The sequence below is a fragment of the Ranitomeya variabilis genome, chromosome 3 (assembly GCF_051348905.1).
Source record: "Ranitomeya variabilis isolate aRanVar5 chromosome 3, aRanVar5.hap1, whole genome shotgun sequence".
In the NCBI taxonomy this organism is placed as follows: domain Eukaryota; kingdom Metazoa; phylum Chordata; class Amphibia; order Anura; family Dendrobatidae; genus Ranitomeya; species Ranitomeya variabilis.
The window spans coordinates 696,614,346-696,632,499 of NC_135234.1; the positions used below are offsets into that span (position 1 = coordinate 696,614,346).

The following is an 18,154-nucleotide window of genomic DNA, read 5'->3' on the forward strand; positions in this document are numbered from 1 at the left end:
ATTTGAGTCACTGTTGCCTTTCTATCAGCTCGAACCAGTCTGCCCATTCTCCTCTGACCTCTGGCATCAACAAGGCATTTCCGCCCACAGAACTGCCGCTCACTGGATTTTTTTTCTTTTTCGGACCATTCTCTGTAAACCCTAGAGATGGTTGTGCGTGAAAATCCCAGTAGATCAGCAGTTTCTGAAATACTCAGACCAGCCCTTCTGGCACCAACAACCATGCCACGTTCAAAGGCGCTCAAATCACCTTTCTTCCCCATACTGATGCTCGGTTTGAACTGCAGGAGATTGTCTTGACCATGTCTACATGCCTAAATGCACTGAGTTGCCGCCATGTGATTGGCTGATTAGAAATTAAGTGTTAACAAGAAGTTGGACAGGTGTACCTAATAAAGTGGCCGGTGAGTGTATATGGTCTGCAGAGCACTCGTGTAGAACTGATATTACTAATATATGGTCACTGCATCATGATAATATACGGTAAGTCCTACTACAGTGGTTTTGGTTAATGAACAGTATGGCGGTATTATTACATAATACAGTATATTGCAATATTATTATCATTATTATTAATTGGAATATAGTGGTATTATTGGCAATATAGTTAGTGGTCTTGATTTCCAGGGTACTATAAAGTAATAAACGACTCCAATCAGGGGGAAGGACACAGATACAGAATAGGCCTATGTGCTTTAAACCGCCAGGGCTGAATTTTAGTCCCGGCCCATCCCTGGATGTAGTCAGGGTATAGCTACCGACCAATCTCTGGAACTAAATAGTGATATGAGGTGGCCAATAAACATTATTAAACATTATTAAAAAAAAAAACTTTCAATTTTCATACCAGCCTATAAGTCTTATACGGTACTTGTTCTCACACTCCCTGATCGTTACAGAAGACTTTTCAGCAGTCTCACTATCATCACAGGCAGGATTAAACTGACAGATGATACCATTATAAACAAAGATAACATAAGAGCCACCATTCACAATAGGCACTGTCACTCCTCTCCTACTCATCATTTCTGGCGCCAAGAACACCACGGCTCACCCCTGTTACGTCCTTGTCCCACCCCAGCTCTCTGAGGTGCAAAAATATTTGTGGACAAAGTGAAAATTGGAAGATTTTTGTTTAAAAATATATTTTGTGATATGAAAAAAAACCCTAACATTATTAACTTAAAAAATTAATTTAACATAAAGACATGATTTTTAAAAAAGGTAATTTATTGATAACACATTCCCTTTAAACAAAAATTTATGAGACTTGTTTTATTGATCCGATATTCTTAGGACATGTCATTAATATTTCGGTAGATCGGTGAGTGTCTGACACGGTGGCCGGTAGTGCCACAGCGCCATACATTATGTAGTGGCCATAAATGGTACTACATGCTCTCTCCCATTCACTTGTATGGGAGTATTAATGGAAGAGGCATATCAGCATAGATTGGCTCTGCAAAAAAATCCAAAATACAACATCTCATGTGAAACAAATATGGTCTACCAAATAGAAAAAGAGAGAGTTGGATGAACACCTAAGGCCTCCTTCTCACTTGCGTCGTGTGACGTCCGTCACAATGCGTCGTTTTGGGGAAAAAACGGATCCTGCAAATGTGCCCGCAGGATGGGTTTTTTCCCATAGACTTGTATTGCCGACGGATCGCGACGTATGGCCATATGTCGCGTCCGTCGTGCACTGGATGCGTCGTGTTTTGGCGGACCGCCGTCACGAAAAAACGTTCACGGGAACATTTTTTCGTACGTCGGGTCCGCCCCCTTCTCCACAGACTTTACAATGGGCAGCGGATGCGTTGAAAAACTGCATCCGCTGCCCACGTTGTGCCGAATTTTCACAACGTGCATCGGTACATCGCGCCGACGCTTAGCGACGGGCCCGTACCGACGCAAGTGTGAAAGAGGCCTAACTCGTAACTGGAACCATACCATAGAAGTCAAGGCAAATTCAAGCCAGGTTCCACTGGTGTAATGGTGACCAGGATCGGACTGGCCGGCAGGGGAACAGGTGAATTCCCCGGTGGGCCCCTGTGCTGAAGTAAAACCTCTGAAAGAGCAGTAGTTGGCACAAAATGCTTATTTCACTATGCACAGACAAAGGCAGCAGCTCATCATTTACCAAACTACTTAGTTTGTCATTATTATATAGTCTCATAGATACATTTGTGAATGGGGGTAAGGTAAGGTTTACATGTTACTGAACAGTGGCCCCTAGAGTCAAGGTTAATGTTGGGCCCTTGACACAGACGGTGACTAATGACTAACCTGCCATTCCAGGAGCAAAAATCTAATTTCTCATATGTTTCTTTACCTTTAAAACCAACATTATTCCAAAAAAATTGGCAAAAAACAAACAAACGCTAAAGACTGGGTTTTGAACTGGTAAATATGACTTTACAGTCGCTGAAATCTTCCATTTATAGAAGCATCTTTCAAGCATTATTTTTTTTTTTTGCCCAGAAAGCAGCTGTGAAGCTACAAATATCCGTGAAATGTGCGTCATGCTATTCCTGTTTGTTCTATAAGTGGATATTGAAGCTTTCTGATTTACCCTGCACTGAACTTGATCGGGCTCACATACTGGTAACAGGAGAGCCAGGCAGAACAAATCTATTTATTGTTCCTCTCCTGCTGACAGGATGAAGTTTCATCACTTCTAACAGAGCAGAAGGTTGAGTCAGACCATTCACTGGACCCCTGATCTCCAATTAGCAAGACTAAAAATGAATTCTGGGATGAGGCTACAACGCCACACTTATATCTTGTGCTGATCCTTTCATTCTCACATCTACTTATGGCACTCTGTGTCCGTAGGAATTATCAATAACTAGTTTGGGGCCTCTTGCAACATGGGGACAAGAAATAAATATTTTTTTTTTACTTTTAGGGCAGATTGGCTAATGCCTTTTCATTTTCTGGGTCAATAGAGGAAATAAAGAGTTTCTCCTCCCTCCTTCATCCCCCCTCCTTCATCCCCGTTCTCTCACCACCCTTGATAAGTTTTGAGGGAAGCTGTCACGTCAGGTAATGCTATTAACCTGCAGATATAGAGTTAACTTGCAGGTTAATAGCGTTATAATGCTGTCAAGACGCAGAGCTGAAAGATTGTCTACTGGGAAAAAATTTAACATTTTTCCTCCTGGGAGTTGCCGGCTTTCAGTTATTGGGGTGTACCAGAGTTGGTACAAGTCTCCGCTCAGTATACAGTGACTGGCAGCTGTAAGCACACCTCAACACTTGCACTGATGCACGCCTTTATGACTGAAATCCGGCTGCTCCTGGGATGAATAAGGGTCTTTATTATTTGGGGACCTTTATTCCTCTCGGGACTAACCGGCTTTCAGTCATGGGGGTGTGCTGATATGGCTGCAGTCACCACTCAATACACAGTGATTGGCAGCTGTAAGCACACCTGCAACACTAACTGACAGCCAGCTCTGCACTGATGCACACTTGTATGACTGAAATCCAACAACTCCCATGAGAAATAAAGTTCATACTCTAAAGTACATACCCCAGCAGAATTTTTGCTTTCTTGGCCGTTTTTCACAGAATATGAATGATAAAACCAAAGCTTTTTCTCCACTCATGGTTAGTGGTTGGGTGAAGCCATTTATTGTCAAATTACTGTGTTTTCTCTTGTTAAATCATAATGACAACCCAAAACATCCAAATGACCCTGATCAAAAGCTAACATACCCCATTTCTTAATACCGTATATTGCCCCCTCTAACATCAATGACAGCTTGAAGTCTTTTGTGGTAGTTGTGGATGAGGTTCTTTATTTTCTCAGATGGTAAAGCTGCCCACTCTTCTTGGCAAAAAGCTTCCAGTTCCTACAAATTCATCGGCTGTCGAGCATGAACTGCGCGCTTGAGACCTCCCCAGATAGACTCAATGATATTGAGGTCAGGAGACTGAGATGGCCACTCCAGAACCTTCACTTTGTTCTGCTGTAGCCAATGACACGTCGACTTGGCCTTGCGTTTTAGATTGTTGTCATGTTGGAATGTCCAAGTACATCCCATGCGCAGGTTAAGGGTTGATGAGTGCAAAGCGGACTCCAGTATTTGCTGATAACATGCTGCATTCATCTTTCCTTCAACTTTGACCAAGTTTCCTGTGCCTTTGTAGCTCACACATCCCCAAAACATCAGCAATCCACCTCCATGCTTTACATTAGGAATGGTGTTCCTTTCATCATAGGCCTTGTTGACCTCTCTCCAAATGTAACGTTTATGGTTCTGGCCAAAAAGTTAAATTTTGGTCTCATCACTCCAAATTACCTTGTTCCAGAAGTTTTGAGGCTTGTCTCTGCTGTTTTGCGTATTGTAGACGAGATGCTTTGTGGCATTTGCACAGTAATGACTTTCTTCTGGCGACTTGACCATGCAGCTCATTTTTCTTCAAGTGCCTCCTTATTGTGCATCTTAAACAGCCACACCGCTAGTTTTCAGAGAGTCCTGTATTTCAGCTGATGTTATTTCTGGGTTTTTCTTGCATCCCGAACAATTTTCCTGGCAGTTGTGGACTACATTTTTGTTGGTCTTCCTGACCATGGTTTTGTTTTTACAGCGCCCCTGATTTTCTATTTGTTAATCACAGTTTGGACGCTGCTGACTGGCATTATCAATTCCTTGGATATCTTTTTGTATCCTTTTCCTGTTTTTTACAGTTCATCTTCCTTTTCCCGTAGAGTCGTTGACAATTCTTTTGCTTTCCCCATGACTCACAATCCAGAAACGTCAGTGGCTGGATGAAAGATGCAAGAGTCTGTCTGAATCCCAGAAACTCACTCAGCTTTTATACACACACACTGATTACAAGCAAACAGGTCACAGGTGAGGATGTTACCTTTAGTAGCCATTCAAACCCATTTGTGTCAACTTCTGTGCATGTTATCAGGCCAAAATCAGCAGGGTATGTGAACTTTTGATCAGGGATGTTTGGATGTTTTGGGTTGTCATTATGATTTAACCCCTTCACCCCCAAGGGTGGTTTGCACGTTATGGACCGGGCCAATTTTTACAATTCTGACCACTGTCCCTTTATGAGGTTATAACTCTGGAACGCTTCAACGGATCCCGGTGATTCTGACATTGTTTTCTCGTGACATATTGTACTTCATGATAGTGGTAAAATTTCTTTGATATTACCTGCGTTTATTTGTGAAAAAAACGGAAATTTGGCGAAAATTTTGAAAATTTTGCAATTTTTCAACTTTGAATTTTTATGCAATTAAATCACAGTGATATGTCACACAAAATACTTAATAAGTAACATTTCCCACATGTCTACTTTACATCAGCCCAATTTTGGAACCAAAATTTTTTTTTGTTAGGGAGTTATAAGGGTTAAAATTTTACCAGCAATTTCTCATTTTCACAACACCATTTTTTTTTTAGGGACCACATCTCATTTGAAGTAATTTTGAGGGGTCTATATGATAGAAAATACCCAAGTGTGACACCATTCTAAAAACTGCACCCCTCAAGGTGCTCAAAACCACATTCAAGAAGTTTATTAACCCTTCAGGTGTTTCACAGGTATTTTTGGAATGTTTAAATAAAAATGAGCATTTAACTTTTTTTTCACACAAAATTTACTTCAGCTCCAATTTGTTTTATTTTACCAAGGGTAACAGGAGAAAATGGATGCCAAAAGATGTTGTACAATTTGTCCTGAGTACGCCAATACCCCATATGTGGGGGTAAACCACTGTTTGGGCGCATGACAGAGCTCGGAAGCGAAGGAGCGCCATTTGACTTTTCAATGCAAAATTGACTGGAATTGAGATGGGACACCATGTTGCGTTTGGAGAGCCCCTGATATGCCTAAACATTGAAACCCCCCACAAGTGACACCATTTTGGAAAGTAGACCCCCTAAGGAGCTTATCTAGAGGTGTGGTGAGCACTTTGACTCACCAAGTGCTTCACAGAAGTTTATAATGCAGAACCGTAAAAATAAAAAATCATATTTTTTCTCAAAAATTATCTTTTCACCCCCAATTTTTTATTTTCCCAAGGGTAAGAGAAGAAATTGGACCCCAAAAGTTGTTGTACAATTTGTCCTGAGTACGCTGATACCCCATATGTGGGGGTAAACCACTGTTTGGGGCGCATGGGAGAGCTCAGAAGGGAAGGAGCGCCGTTTGACTTTTCAATGCAAAATTGACAGGAATTGAGGTGGGACGCCATGTTGCATTTGGAGAGCCACTAATGTGCCTAAACATTGAAACCCCCCACAAGTGACACCATTTTGGAAAGTAGACCCCCTAAGGAACTTATCTAGAGGTGTGGTGAGCACTTTGACCCACCAAGTGCTTCACAGAAGTTTATAATGCAGAACCGTAAAAATAAAAAATCATATTTTTTCACAAAAATTATCTTTTCACCCCCAATTTTTTATTTTCCCAAGAGTAAGAGAAGAAATTGGACCCCAAAAGATGTTTTACAATTTGTCCTGAGTACGCTGATACCCCATATGTGGGGGTAAACCACTGTTTGGGCGCATGGCAGAGCTCGGAAGGGAAGGAGCGCCATTTGACTTTTCACTGCAAAATTGACAGGACTTGAGATGGGACGCCATGTTGCGTTTGGAGAGCCACTGATGTGCCTAAACATTGAAACCCCCCCACAAGTGACACCATTTTGGAAAGTAAACCCCCTAAGGAACCTATCTAGAGGTGTAGGGAGCACTTTGACCCACCAACTGCTTCACAGAAGTTTATAATGCAGAGCCGTAAAAATAAAACAAACATTTTTTTCCCACAAAAATTATTTTTTAGCCCCCAGTTTTGTATTTTCCTGAGGGTAACAGGAGAAATTGGACCCCAAAAGTTGTTGTCCAATTTGTCCTGAGTACGCTGATACCCCATATGTGGGGGGGAACCACTGTTTGGGTGCATGGGAGGGCTCGGAAGGGATGGAGCGCCATTTTGAATGCAGACTTAGATGGAATGGTCTGCAAGCGTCACATTGCATTTGCAGAGCCCTAATGTACCTAAACAGTAAAAAAAAAACACAAGTGACACCATTTTGGAAAGTAGACCCCCTAAGCAACTCATCTAGATGTGTTGTGAGAGTTTTGAACCCTCAAGTGTTTCACTAGAGTTTATAACGCATAGCCGTGAAAAAAAAACAAAACATTTTCACCCCAAAATTATTTTTTAGCCCCCAGTTTTGTATTTTCCCAAGGGTAACAGGAGAAATTGGACCCCAAAAGTTGTTGTCCAATTTGTCCTGAGTACGCTGATACCCCATATGTGGGGGGGAACCACTGTTTGGGCGCATGGGAGGGCTCGGAAGGGAAGGAGCGCCATTTGGAATGCAGACTTAGATGGAATGGTTTGCAGGCGTCAGATTGCATTTGCAGAGGCCCTAATGTACCTAAACAGTAGAAACCCACCACAAGTGACACCATTTTGGAAAGTAGACCCCCTAAGGAACTCATCTAGATGTGTTGTGAGAGCTTTGAACCCCCAATTGTTTCACTACAGTTTATAACGCAGAGCCATGCAAATAAAAAATATTTTTTTTCCACAAAAATTATTTTTTAGCCTCCAGTTTTGTATTTTCCCAAGGGTAACAGGAGAAATTGGACCCCAAAAGTTGTTCTCCAATGTGTTCCGAGTACGCTGATACCCCATATGTTGGGGTAAACCCCTGTTTGGGCGCACGGGAGAGCTCGGAAGGGAAGGAGCACTGTTTTACTTTTTCAACGCAGAATTGGCTGAAATTGAGATCGGACGCCATGTCGCGTTTGGAGAGCCCCTGATGTGCCTAAACAGTGGAAACCCCCCAATTACAACTGAAACCCTAATCCAAACACACCCCTAACCCTAATTCCAACGGTAACCCTAACCACACCTCTAACCCAGACACACCCCTAACCCTAATCCCAACCCTATTCCCAACCGTAGATGTAGTCCAAACCCTAACCCTAACTTTAGCCCCAACCCTTAACCCTAACTTTAGCCCCAACCCTAACTGTAGCCTTAACCCTAACCCTAGCCCCAACCCTAACCCTAGCCCCAACCCTAGTCCCAGCCCTAACCCTAGTCCCAGCCCTAACCCTAGCCCCAGCCCTAACCCTAGCCCCAGCCCTAACCCTAGCCCCAACCCTAACCCTAGCCCCAACCCTAACCCTAGCCCCAACCCTAACCCTAGCCCCAACCCTAGCCCCAACCCTAACCCTAGCCCCAACCCTAACCCTAGCCCTAATGGTAAAATGGAAATAAATACATTTTTTTAATTTTTTTTATTTTTCCCTAACTAAGGGGGTGATGAAAGGGGGTTTGATTTACTTTTATAGCGGGTTTTTTAGCGGATTTTTATGATTGGCAGCTGTCACACACTGAAAGAAGCTTTTTATTGCAAAAAATATTTTTTGCGTTACCACATTTTGAGAGCTATTATTTTTTCATATTTGAGTCCACAGAGTCATGTGAGGTCTTGTTTTTTGCGGAACGAGTTGACGTTTTTATTGATAACATGTTCAGGCACGGGAGATTTTTTGATCGCTTTTTATTCCGATTTTTGTGAGGCAGAATGATCAAAAACCAGCTATTCATGAATTTCTTTTGGGGGAGGCGTTTATACCGTTCCGCGTTTGGTAAAATTGATAAAGCAGTTTTATTCTTCGGGTCAGTACGATTACAGCAATACCTCATTTACATCATTTTTTTTATGTTTTGGCGCTTCTATACGATAAAAACTATTTTATAGAAAAAATAATTATTTTGGCATCGCTTTATTCTGAGGACTATAACTTTTTTATTTTTTCGCTGATGATGCTATATGGTGGCTCGTTTTTTGCGGGACAAGATGACGTTTGCAGCGGTACCATGTTTATTTATATCCGTCTTTTTGATCGCGTGTTATTGCACTTTTTGTTTGGCGGTATGAGAATAAAGCGTTGTTTTTTGCCTCGTTTTTTTTTGTTTTTTTTTACGGTGTTCACTGCAGGGGTTAACTAGTGATATAGTTTTATAGGTGGGGTCGTTACGGACGCGGCGATACTAAATATGTGTACTTTTATTGTTTGGGTTTTTTTTTATTTAGATAACGGAATGTATTTATGGGAATAATATATATTTTTTTTCTTTATTTAGGAATTTTTTTTTTTATTTTTTTTTTACACATGTGGGAATTTTTTTTACTTTGTCCCAGGGGGGGACATTACAGATCGCTGATCTCACAGTGTGCACAGCACTCTGTGAGATCTCCGATCTCACTTGCAGCCGTGCAGGCTGCAGCTTTCATCTGCAGCCTGCTCGGCACCCGGAAGTGATCCCTGCAGGACCCGGATGCAGCCCCGCGGCCATTTTGGATCCGGGGCCTGCAGGGATAGGAGGTAGGAGACCCCCGGAGCAACGCGATCACATCGCGTTGCTCCGGGGGTCTCAGGGAAGCACGCAGGGAGCCCCCTCCCTGCGCGATGCTTCCCTGTACCGCCGGCACGCCGCGATCATGTTTGATCGCGGTGTGCCGGGGGTTAATGTGCCGGGGGCGGTCCGTGACCGCTCCTGGCACATAGTGCCGGATGTCAGCTGCGATAGGCAGCTGACACCCGGCCGCGATCGGCCGTGCTCCCCCCGTGAGCGCGGCCGATCGTGCTGGACGTACTATTCCGTCCTTGGGAATTAGGGCCCACCCCACATGGACGGAATAGTACGTCCGATGACAGAAAGGGGTTAAAAAGAGAAAACAAAGTAGTTTGACAATAAATGGCTTCACCCAACCACTAACCATGAGTGATGTAAAATTTTTGGTGTTATCATTCAGCAGCACGTCCACTCTGAACTTTCCTCCCACCTCTCATCTAACGTGCTCTTTGACAATCTACAATCTGGTTTCCCCCCCATCACTCAACTGAGACAGCCCTGACCAAAATCACTGACGACCTCCTTACCGCCAAAGCTAATGGACAATACTCTGTACTCCTCCTTCTAGACCTGTCCTCTGCTTTCGACACAGTTGACCACTGCCTCCTACTACAGATCCTCTCCTCCTTTGGCATCAAAGACTTCGCCCTATCCTGGATCTCCTTGTACCTTTCCAACTGCACATTCAGCGTCTCCCACTCCCACACTACCTCCTCATCCCATCCTCTGTCTGTTGGAGTCCCCCAAGGCTCTGTTCTAGGACCCCTACTCTTCTCAATCTATACACTTGGCTTGGGACAACTCATAAAGTCCCATGGATTCCAGTACCACCTCTATGCTGATGACACTCAGATCTACCTCTCTGGTCCAGACGTCACCGCTCTGCTGTCCAGAATCCCAGAGTGCCTATCAGCCATATCCTCCTTCTTCTCCTCTCGCTTACTCAAACTCAATGTGGACAAATCTGAACTCATCATCTTTCCTCCATCCCATAGATCTTCCTTACCTGACCTATCTATCGCAATCAATGACATCATGCCGGAAGTCCGCTGCCTCGGAGTAACCTTCGACTCTGCCCTGTCCTTCAAACCGCACATCCAAGCTCTTTCCACCTCCTGTCGCCTCCAGCTCAAAAACATCTCCAGAATCCGTCCTTTCCTCAACCGTCAATCAACTAAAATGCTTGTGCATGCCCTCATCATCTCCCGCCTTGACTACTGCAACATCCTTTTCTGTGGTCTCCCTGCTAACACTCTTGCACCTCTCCAGTCCATCCTTAACTCTGCTGCCCGACTAATTCATCTCTCTCCTCACTGTTATGATGACCTGGTGGTTAGGAGCACTAGGAATGACCTGATGAGCAAACTAGTAATACAGGACAAGCTCTGGGAAGTGGGAGCTTTGCTGACCGCAACCCCTACACCTATCACAACAACTAGAAATAGCCGTGGAGCGTACCTGACTCTGCCTAGACGCCTCTTCACAGCCTAAGAGTTAACTACCCCTAAAGATAGAAAATAAGGCCTAACTTGCCTCAGAGAAATTCCCCAAAGAAATAGGCAGCCCCCCACACGTATTGACTGTGAGTTAAGATGGAAGTCACAAACACAGGAATGAAATAGGTTTCAGCAAAGGAGGCCAGACTTAACTAAACAGACTTGAGGATAGAAAAGGGATCTTTGCGGTCAGCATAAAAAACTACCAAAAGACCACGCAGAGTGTGCAAAAGAGACCCCACACCGACTCACGGCATGGAGGTGCCACTCTGCATCCCAGAGCTTCCAGCTAGCCAGGCAGAATCATGATAGCAAGCTGGACAAAAAAACAGTGGTAAACAAATAAGCTAGCAGGGACTTAGCTTTTGCTGGAGTAGACAGGTCATCTGAAAGATCCAAGAGCAAACTGAACCAGTACTAGGACATTGACAGCTGGCATCAGGTAACGATCTAAGTGAAGTTAAATAGAGCAGCCAGCCTAGGACTAAACGAGGTCAGCTGAGGACAGAACCTCAGAACCAGCAGCTCCACTCACAGCCACCAGAGGGAGTCCATGGACAGAACTCGCCGAAGTACCATTCATAACCACCGGAGGGAGTTCGAGAACAGAATTCACAACACCTCACTACTCCTCTGCTTCCCCCCTCTGCAATTCTCTTCACTGGCTCCCATTCCCTCAGCGTATACAGTTCAAATTACTAATACTGACCTACAAAGCCATCCATAACCTGTCTCCTCCATATATCTCTGAACTAATCTCCCGATATCTTTCCTCACATAATCTCCGGACCTCCCAAGACCTCCTTCTCACCTCCACACTTATTCGCTCCTCATCCAATCGCCTCCAAGACTTCTCACGAATATCCCCCATCCTCTGGAACTCTCTGCCCCAACACGTCCGACTATCAACCACATTCGGATCCTTCAGACGGATCCTGAAAACCCATCTCTTCAGGAAAGCCTACAGCCTGCACTGACCCCGCTGCCTCATCACTACTGAAGCTAGCGCCATACCAACGCCGGAGCTGTAGCAACCCTCAACCTACTGTCTCCGTCCCCATAATCCTGTAGAATGTAAGCCCGCAAGGGCAGGGTCCTCTCCCCTCTGTATCAGTCTGTGATTGTTAGTTTGTTTACTGTAAGTGATATCTGTAACTTGTATGTAACCCATTCTCATGTACAGCACCATGGAATCAATGGTGCTATATAAATAAATAATAATAATAATAATAATAATAATATTCTCTGTAAAAAGACCAAGAAAGCAAAAGTTCTGCCGGGGTATGTAAACTTTTGAGCGCAACTGTATATATATGATTAATTTGGCCAGGAATTGTCCTTATGCATCTGCTGTACAATTTGCCATAAGTGTGCAGTTCCTTTTCTTTGACATTCTGCCAGCACTATAGGTTCTTTTCCCTCACTTCACAATATGTATTGTACCTGCCATTGTCCGAAGGATTGCTTGCTCTGAACTGAAAGCAATTTCTCCCTTATGCAGTTTGACAGACAGAAAGCAGGAGCCATGTGACAAAGACCTGTCCCTTCCCTTCCTGTAATCCCTCCCGGCTTCTCTGCTGCTATATATGGATTACACCTGATCACAGGCAGTGGACATCTAGTAAGAGAGAAGACGAGGCACCTACTTGCCACAAGTTTGGAAGGATTTGCATCGAGTAAGACAGCAACATTTTAAATAAAGTGATTTGCAGATTATTGTTGGCCATTCAGGGTGGAAATGTAAATGATATGGGGATGATGGAGGGAAGGGGGCAGGATAGGTTTTCCTTAATTACTGTTAGTATTAGGGAAGTTTCTAAAATTAGATTATTGAGAGCACTCTACAAGGTGTGGACAACATGATATGATGTTGAAAATCAAGAGAGACTGAAAAAATGTCATATTCCCCATCAGTGCTCTGTAGGCACCGACAGATGTAAACCAGGACCCATAATCATTCACTCCAGTGTTGATAGAGGCTGTCCTGAAGTCTGTCCTCACAAGCTCTGGTATTCTGCTGTCAGGGCCCACTTTGAAGTTCTTCACAGTCCAACAAGTTTTAGGCTCTGACCTTATAATGTTGAAATGTGAAATACATCCTGTGATTGCGGTGGGTTTAGGACATCCCTGCCGGTCTACACTACAAGTGACCATTCATAGACATGGAATCCATGTATGTGTCCTCAGATCAGAGGAAACTGTAAAAATGGGTGGAGGAAAATTTTTAGCGAACATATTTAGAAGCTCGGTCGTCCTTCAAAAGGGCTGACTCAAACAAAACTACATTCGGTACAACCCCTTTAGCTTTCTTTAAACATTGATTACGTTAATCCTTCAAATTTAAGCTGTGGATTCTGGTTCCTTATTTAATATCTAGGATTTAATCTGAGTGGAAGTGATTAAGTAACAGGCATGATGGCTGAAAAACTAAAAACAAAGTTATTTAGGGCAGACCACTATTACCGGATCATCTCCATGGAGCCAGAGAGTGGTTGTAAAAAATGCAAATATTAGCTCTGTCCTTCGGAAGTTCTTTCATCTTAGAAGGTGTGTAAAGAAACAATGCTGCGGCGTCTGGGTAAAGTCAGACCAGAAATGAGCATTGTTATATCAACCCCCCTACGTGCAAGTGACTGAATGATCCTTGTATGGTGCTGCCAGAATGTATGGGGAACAAGAATGTAAGCCAAAATATCCAGCCTCTCCATCTCAAAATGGGTCCCTGTATCTAGTCTGGAAGCTAAGGTGAACCATTGAGGAGCTTAAAAGGGCGCGCTCATCTTCTGTCTTCAGGAGCGCATTGCTCTTCAGCTCCCTGGGGGCGGTGTGCTCCTGAAGATCGACAGCTCAGACCTATGGCGCGGCTTCTTTGTTGGTTTGAACTGTCCAGTGTTGAAAGCAGAAGCAGTCTTGCCTCTGTAGTACGGGAGGAGCACAGGTCGACTGAAGTTGGCCAGATCCAGCTATCCGGCCAGCCTCCGGATGGCACCTTTAGGCTGGAGTCCCACCAGCGTAGGGCATCTGATGCGATATGCTATAGACCCTCGGCTCCAGCTCTGCTGTGAGCGTCAGTGTTCTGCGCTCCGATGCCCTCATATGCAATAATCGCAGCACAGGAGTGGAGGAGATGGAGAAAGTAATTTCTCCATCTCCTCCATGGCTTGACTCGGCTCATATCAGACAGCACTGGGGTGACATCTGAGTGCAGTCCAATGTTTCACACACACCCATAGACTTGTATGGGTGCGTGTGAGCCGAGTTTTGCTGCCAGTTGCAGCATGCAGCTGAATTGGCATGAGAAAATAATCACAGATGTGAGCTGCCTCATAGTGTAACACTAGGCCGAGTGCTCTGCAATGTTTTATCGCATAAAACTTGGCCGTTTTATAAGCTTGTGTGACCCCAAGCATATTTATGCACATGCAGGTCTTTAAAATCTAAACTGACACCTTTCAATCTTTTCTCTGTTGCTGCATCCCCAAGTAATTCAAATTTTAATTCATTTGCAATAAAGGCATTAAGTGCTCTGGGTGTTAAAGAGAACTTAAGAAGCCACTGTCTCCAGAAATTGTTTCCCTGCCCACCACTAGCATCTGCGCTTCCTTATCTGATTTCCTTGGCTGGTTCAGACAGTGAGGTGTGAATCAAGTTAAAGAAGCTGGTGCTGGACAGTAAGACAACCTCAAGAGCCAGTGGCTCCTCCTTATGTATGAATTAAAATACTAACTACTTGGGAACACAGCAACAGATAGAAATTATAAAGGTGTCAATGGATTTTACTTTTCAAAGACCTGAATGCCCATATAGGCAGTTTGGGGAGGGGTTAATATTAATGACAATCTCCCTTTAATCCCAGCTGTAACAATGATACTGCAATCCACTCCATGGCTTACTGTCTCCTCCATGTCTTGTAGATTGTAAAACTGAATGGGCAGGATCCTCTCCCCCATGCACCAGTTTGTCATGGTTAATTTATGTTACTTGTACTTGCTTTGTATTTTTTGTCTGTAAACACTCTTCATGTGTATAACTCCCTGAAATTAACTCTCTTAAAATAAATAATAATGATACATTTGCATAGTGTCATAATCTTAGCTACTGTTTAATAACATTTACTACATCCTGTTTGAGTGCGGGATTTCACTTAAAGGGAATCTGTCACTAGTTTTTTTTCAAAGTAATTTGAAGACAGGATAATATAGGGGCTGAGGCCCTGATTTCAGTGATGTGTCGCTTGTAAGTCTGCTTGCTGTCATTTCCATACAATCACTGTTTTCTCTGCTGCAGCTCTAGCAGTGCTCAGAACACTGCGCCCTGTATGACCCCGCCCACACCACTGATTGGCAGCTTTCTGGGTACATTGTACACTGACAGGATTAGGGGTGGGACGGTTTTATCCTATGACTATATATCACCCAGATTTTCGAGAAAGATTTACTGTAACTAAAAAACTGTTGAACTAATTTTGAAAATATATTTTTTAATTTGCCTAAAATAAAAATACAGAAAAAAAATTCACATGTAAAAATGGGGTTTCCAGTCAAACCAAAATATTATTATTATTATTATTTATTTATATAGCACCATTAATTCCATGGTGCTGTACATGAGAAAGGGTTACATACAAAGTTATAGATAACGTTTACAGTGACAGACTGGTACAGAGGGGAGAGGACCCTGTCCTTGCGGACTTACATTCTAAACGAGTTTTAAATATCAAAATATACAGTATAATGTTCTAATAATTTGAAGCGCATGGAAACCCTCTGGTGAATTTGTTTTATTTAAATACATGTATTTTTGGCTTAAAGTAAATTTTGCAGTTGGGTTGCATTAAAAATTTTGCACTGTTTGCCTTCTGTAGCCGCTGTGCTGCACTTGCTTATTGGTGGCTGCAGAATGAGTTAAAGGGGTTGTCAGGCACTAACATATTACTCTATCCAAGGGATAGGTAGTTAATACCGGATCATTGGGGGTTCCGCTCCATACATTGCTTACAGCCGGATGCCGCCTGAGCAGATTTCTGCTGATCAGTGGGATTACCAAGTGTCAGTCCGGCACCGATCTCATACTGATGACCTATCCCACAGCTAAGTCATCAATACTGTATGTTAGTCCTGGACAACCCCTTTAACTGAGAATCTGTCAGTCACCATGTTCTGACAGGACAGTGTATAGCTGCTTTTATCTTCCTTCTTCCGAGCTTCTCTCAGATGAGTTATGACCACAAAGTTTAGCCTGACTTTCATGTCTTCACATAGAGAGAAGCTCAGAAGAAAGAAGAGTCAGAAACTTTCCAGTCAGAACAAGAACAGGTTTTCAGCTAACTCATTATGTTACCAGCAATAGAGAAGTTCAACATGGAGGATATAAAAGAAAAATGGTGCAAACCTTTTAATGAAACCCAAATATAAAAAAAATAATTTAAACCAAAAATATATGCACTTAATAAACAAAAATGTCATACGGTTTCCATATTATCTAATTCAATGAGACCCAGTCCCCCCAGTATTTGGCATCTGCTCCATCCTGGGCCATGGCTGCTTTTCTTCCTGCAATGTTCTAAGCGCATGAGGCAATCTTTCCTGGGACTGGAGCGGTGTGTGTTGGGGACTGTCTGACTGCTCATTTCAACAGCAGAGCCAGCCCCCTTCTCAGTCACATCGGATGAATAAAGAGAGAAGGGGGCTGGCCTGGCTATTGGAATAGACAGATAGACAAATCCCTTTATACACCGCTGCACTCAAGTGCTGACACAAAAAACGCTGTATTCTATCAAGCCCAGAATCAAAAGTGAATGGGCCCGAATCATGGGGAAGGGCTACTGGCCAATTTATTTACTTAGCGCTATTAATTCTACAGTGCATTATAGAAACTAACATCACTGTCCCCGTTGGGGCTCACAATCTAAATTCCCTATCAGTATGTATTTGGAGTGTGGGAGGAAACCGGAGAACCCGGAGGAAACCCACGCAAACACGGGGAGAACACACAAACTCCTTGCAGATGTTGTCCTGGGTGGGATTAGAACTCAGGACCTCGGCGCTGTAAGGCTGCAGTGCTGCCATGACACCTAGCCTCATTGAACTCTACAGGGTGGGCCATATACGGGGATAAACCTGGGTGGGCCATGTATATGGATAAACCTAAATAAAATGGGAATGGTTGGTGATATCAACTTCCTGTTTGTGGCACATTAGTATATAGGAGGGGGAAAACTTTTCAAGATGGGTGGTGACCATGGCGGCCATTTTGTAGTCGGCCATTTTGGATGTATCCATATAAATGGCCCACCCTGTATTAGTAAGCTATATAGCCTACTGTTTAAAGCTCCTTTATGTATATTTTTGATGGCTTACTGACCCCTCTTGAACCCACCCTCCCACCTCAGCGATGATTAGGACCTTATTATGGGGCATATATTTTATTTCGAGGTCACTGCACCTGGAGAATGATGTGTAGGACGATGTGGACAGTCATATTATTCATTGCTGCTGAGGCAGCAGAATATGTCTATTGTGTTCATAGAGAACTGGCAGCCGCTCACTGACATGACGAAGACGAGGAGGGCCGGAGAAACGCAGGAGCACCGCGCATTATCACAAAGTAAACCGTGAAGGCTTAAGCCAACTTATTCATTGTAAAATATCCCCGTCCCGGAGCCAAATGAAGGGCGTTTGTGTTACTTCACACTACAACTCATGTAACAAATGTTAATTCAGATCAGCTTGAAAAGTATCTTTGGGTTTCCCAGTTTGGCAGCGTTTGCCCACAGCTCTGTGTACAGTTCATTTTCCTTGGCTCGCTTCCACCTATTGAAAGGCGCGGTGACAGCTCCACCAAAAAATGTTAATGGAACTTGCTGCACTATCTTGCTTCCTCTCCCTCGTCTTGGTCTTTTCTCCTAATCTCACGAGGCACCGTTCCTGCTGATTTCACATCGGACACATTCATGGCACGGGGCCTATTATGGGTTAATAATTCATTAGACGCACTTTTTCTATGATGGACCTTTTCCATTCATTGTGGAATGATAGCTACTAGTGGAGACACTTTATGGTGGAAGGGGGAGCAGCGTCCTAAGAGGGAAGATAAAGGAAGCCACAGAGGATCCAGTGTTACATTAGCCATGGTTTCCTATCGCCAGCTTTTGCACATGGATGACTACTCAGTGCGCTCTTCCAGAACATGATTTGACAGGGAGAATATTTCAGCCATAATCTTCTACTCCCTGGTATGATAACGAAAAG

At 43.5% G+C, this 18,154-nt stretch overlaps 1 protein-coding gene across 1 annotated transcript in view; it reads right to left on the reverse strand.

Annotated features, from left to right (window-relative positions):
* The window catches only part of FREM2 (FRAS1 related extracellular matrix 2), a 285,657-nt gene that overhangs the window by 86,020 nt on the left and 181,483 nt on the right, over positions 1-18,154 (reverse strand). The gene's annotated exons all lie outside the window — the stretch shown is intronic.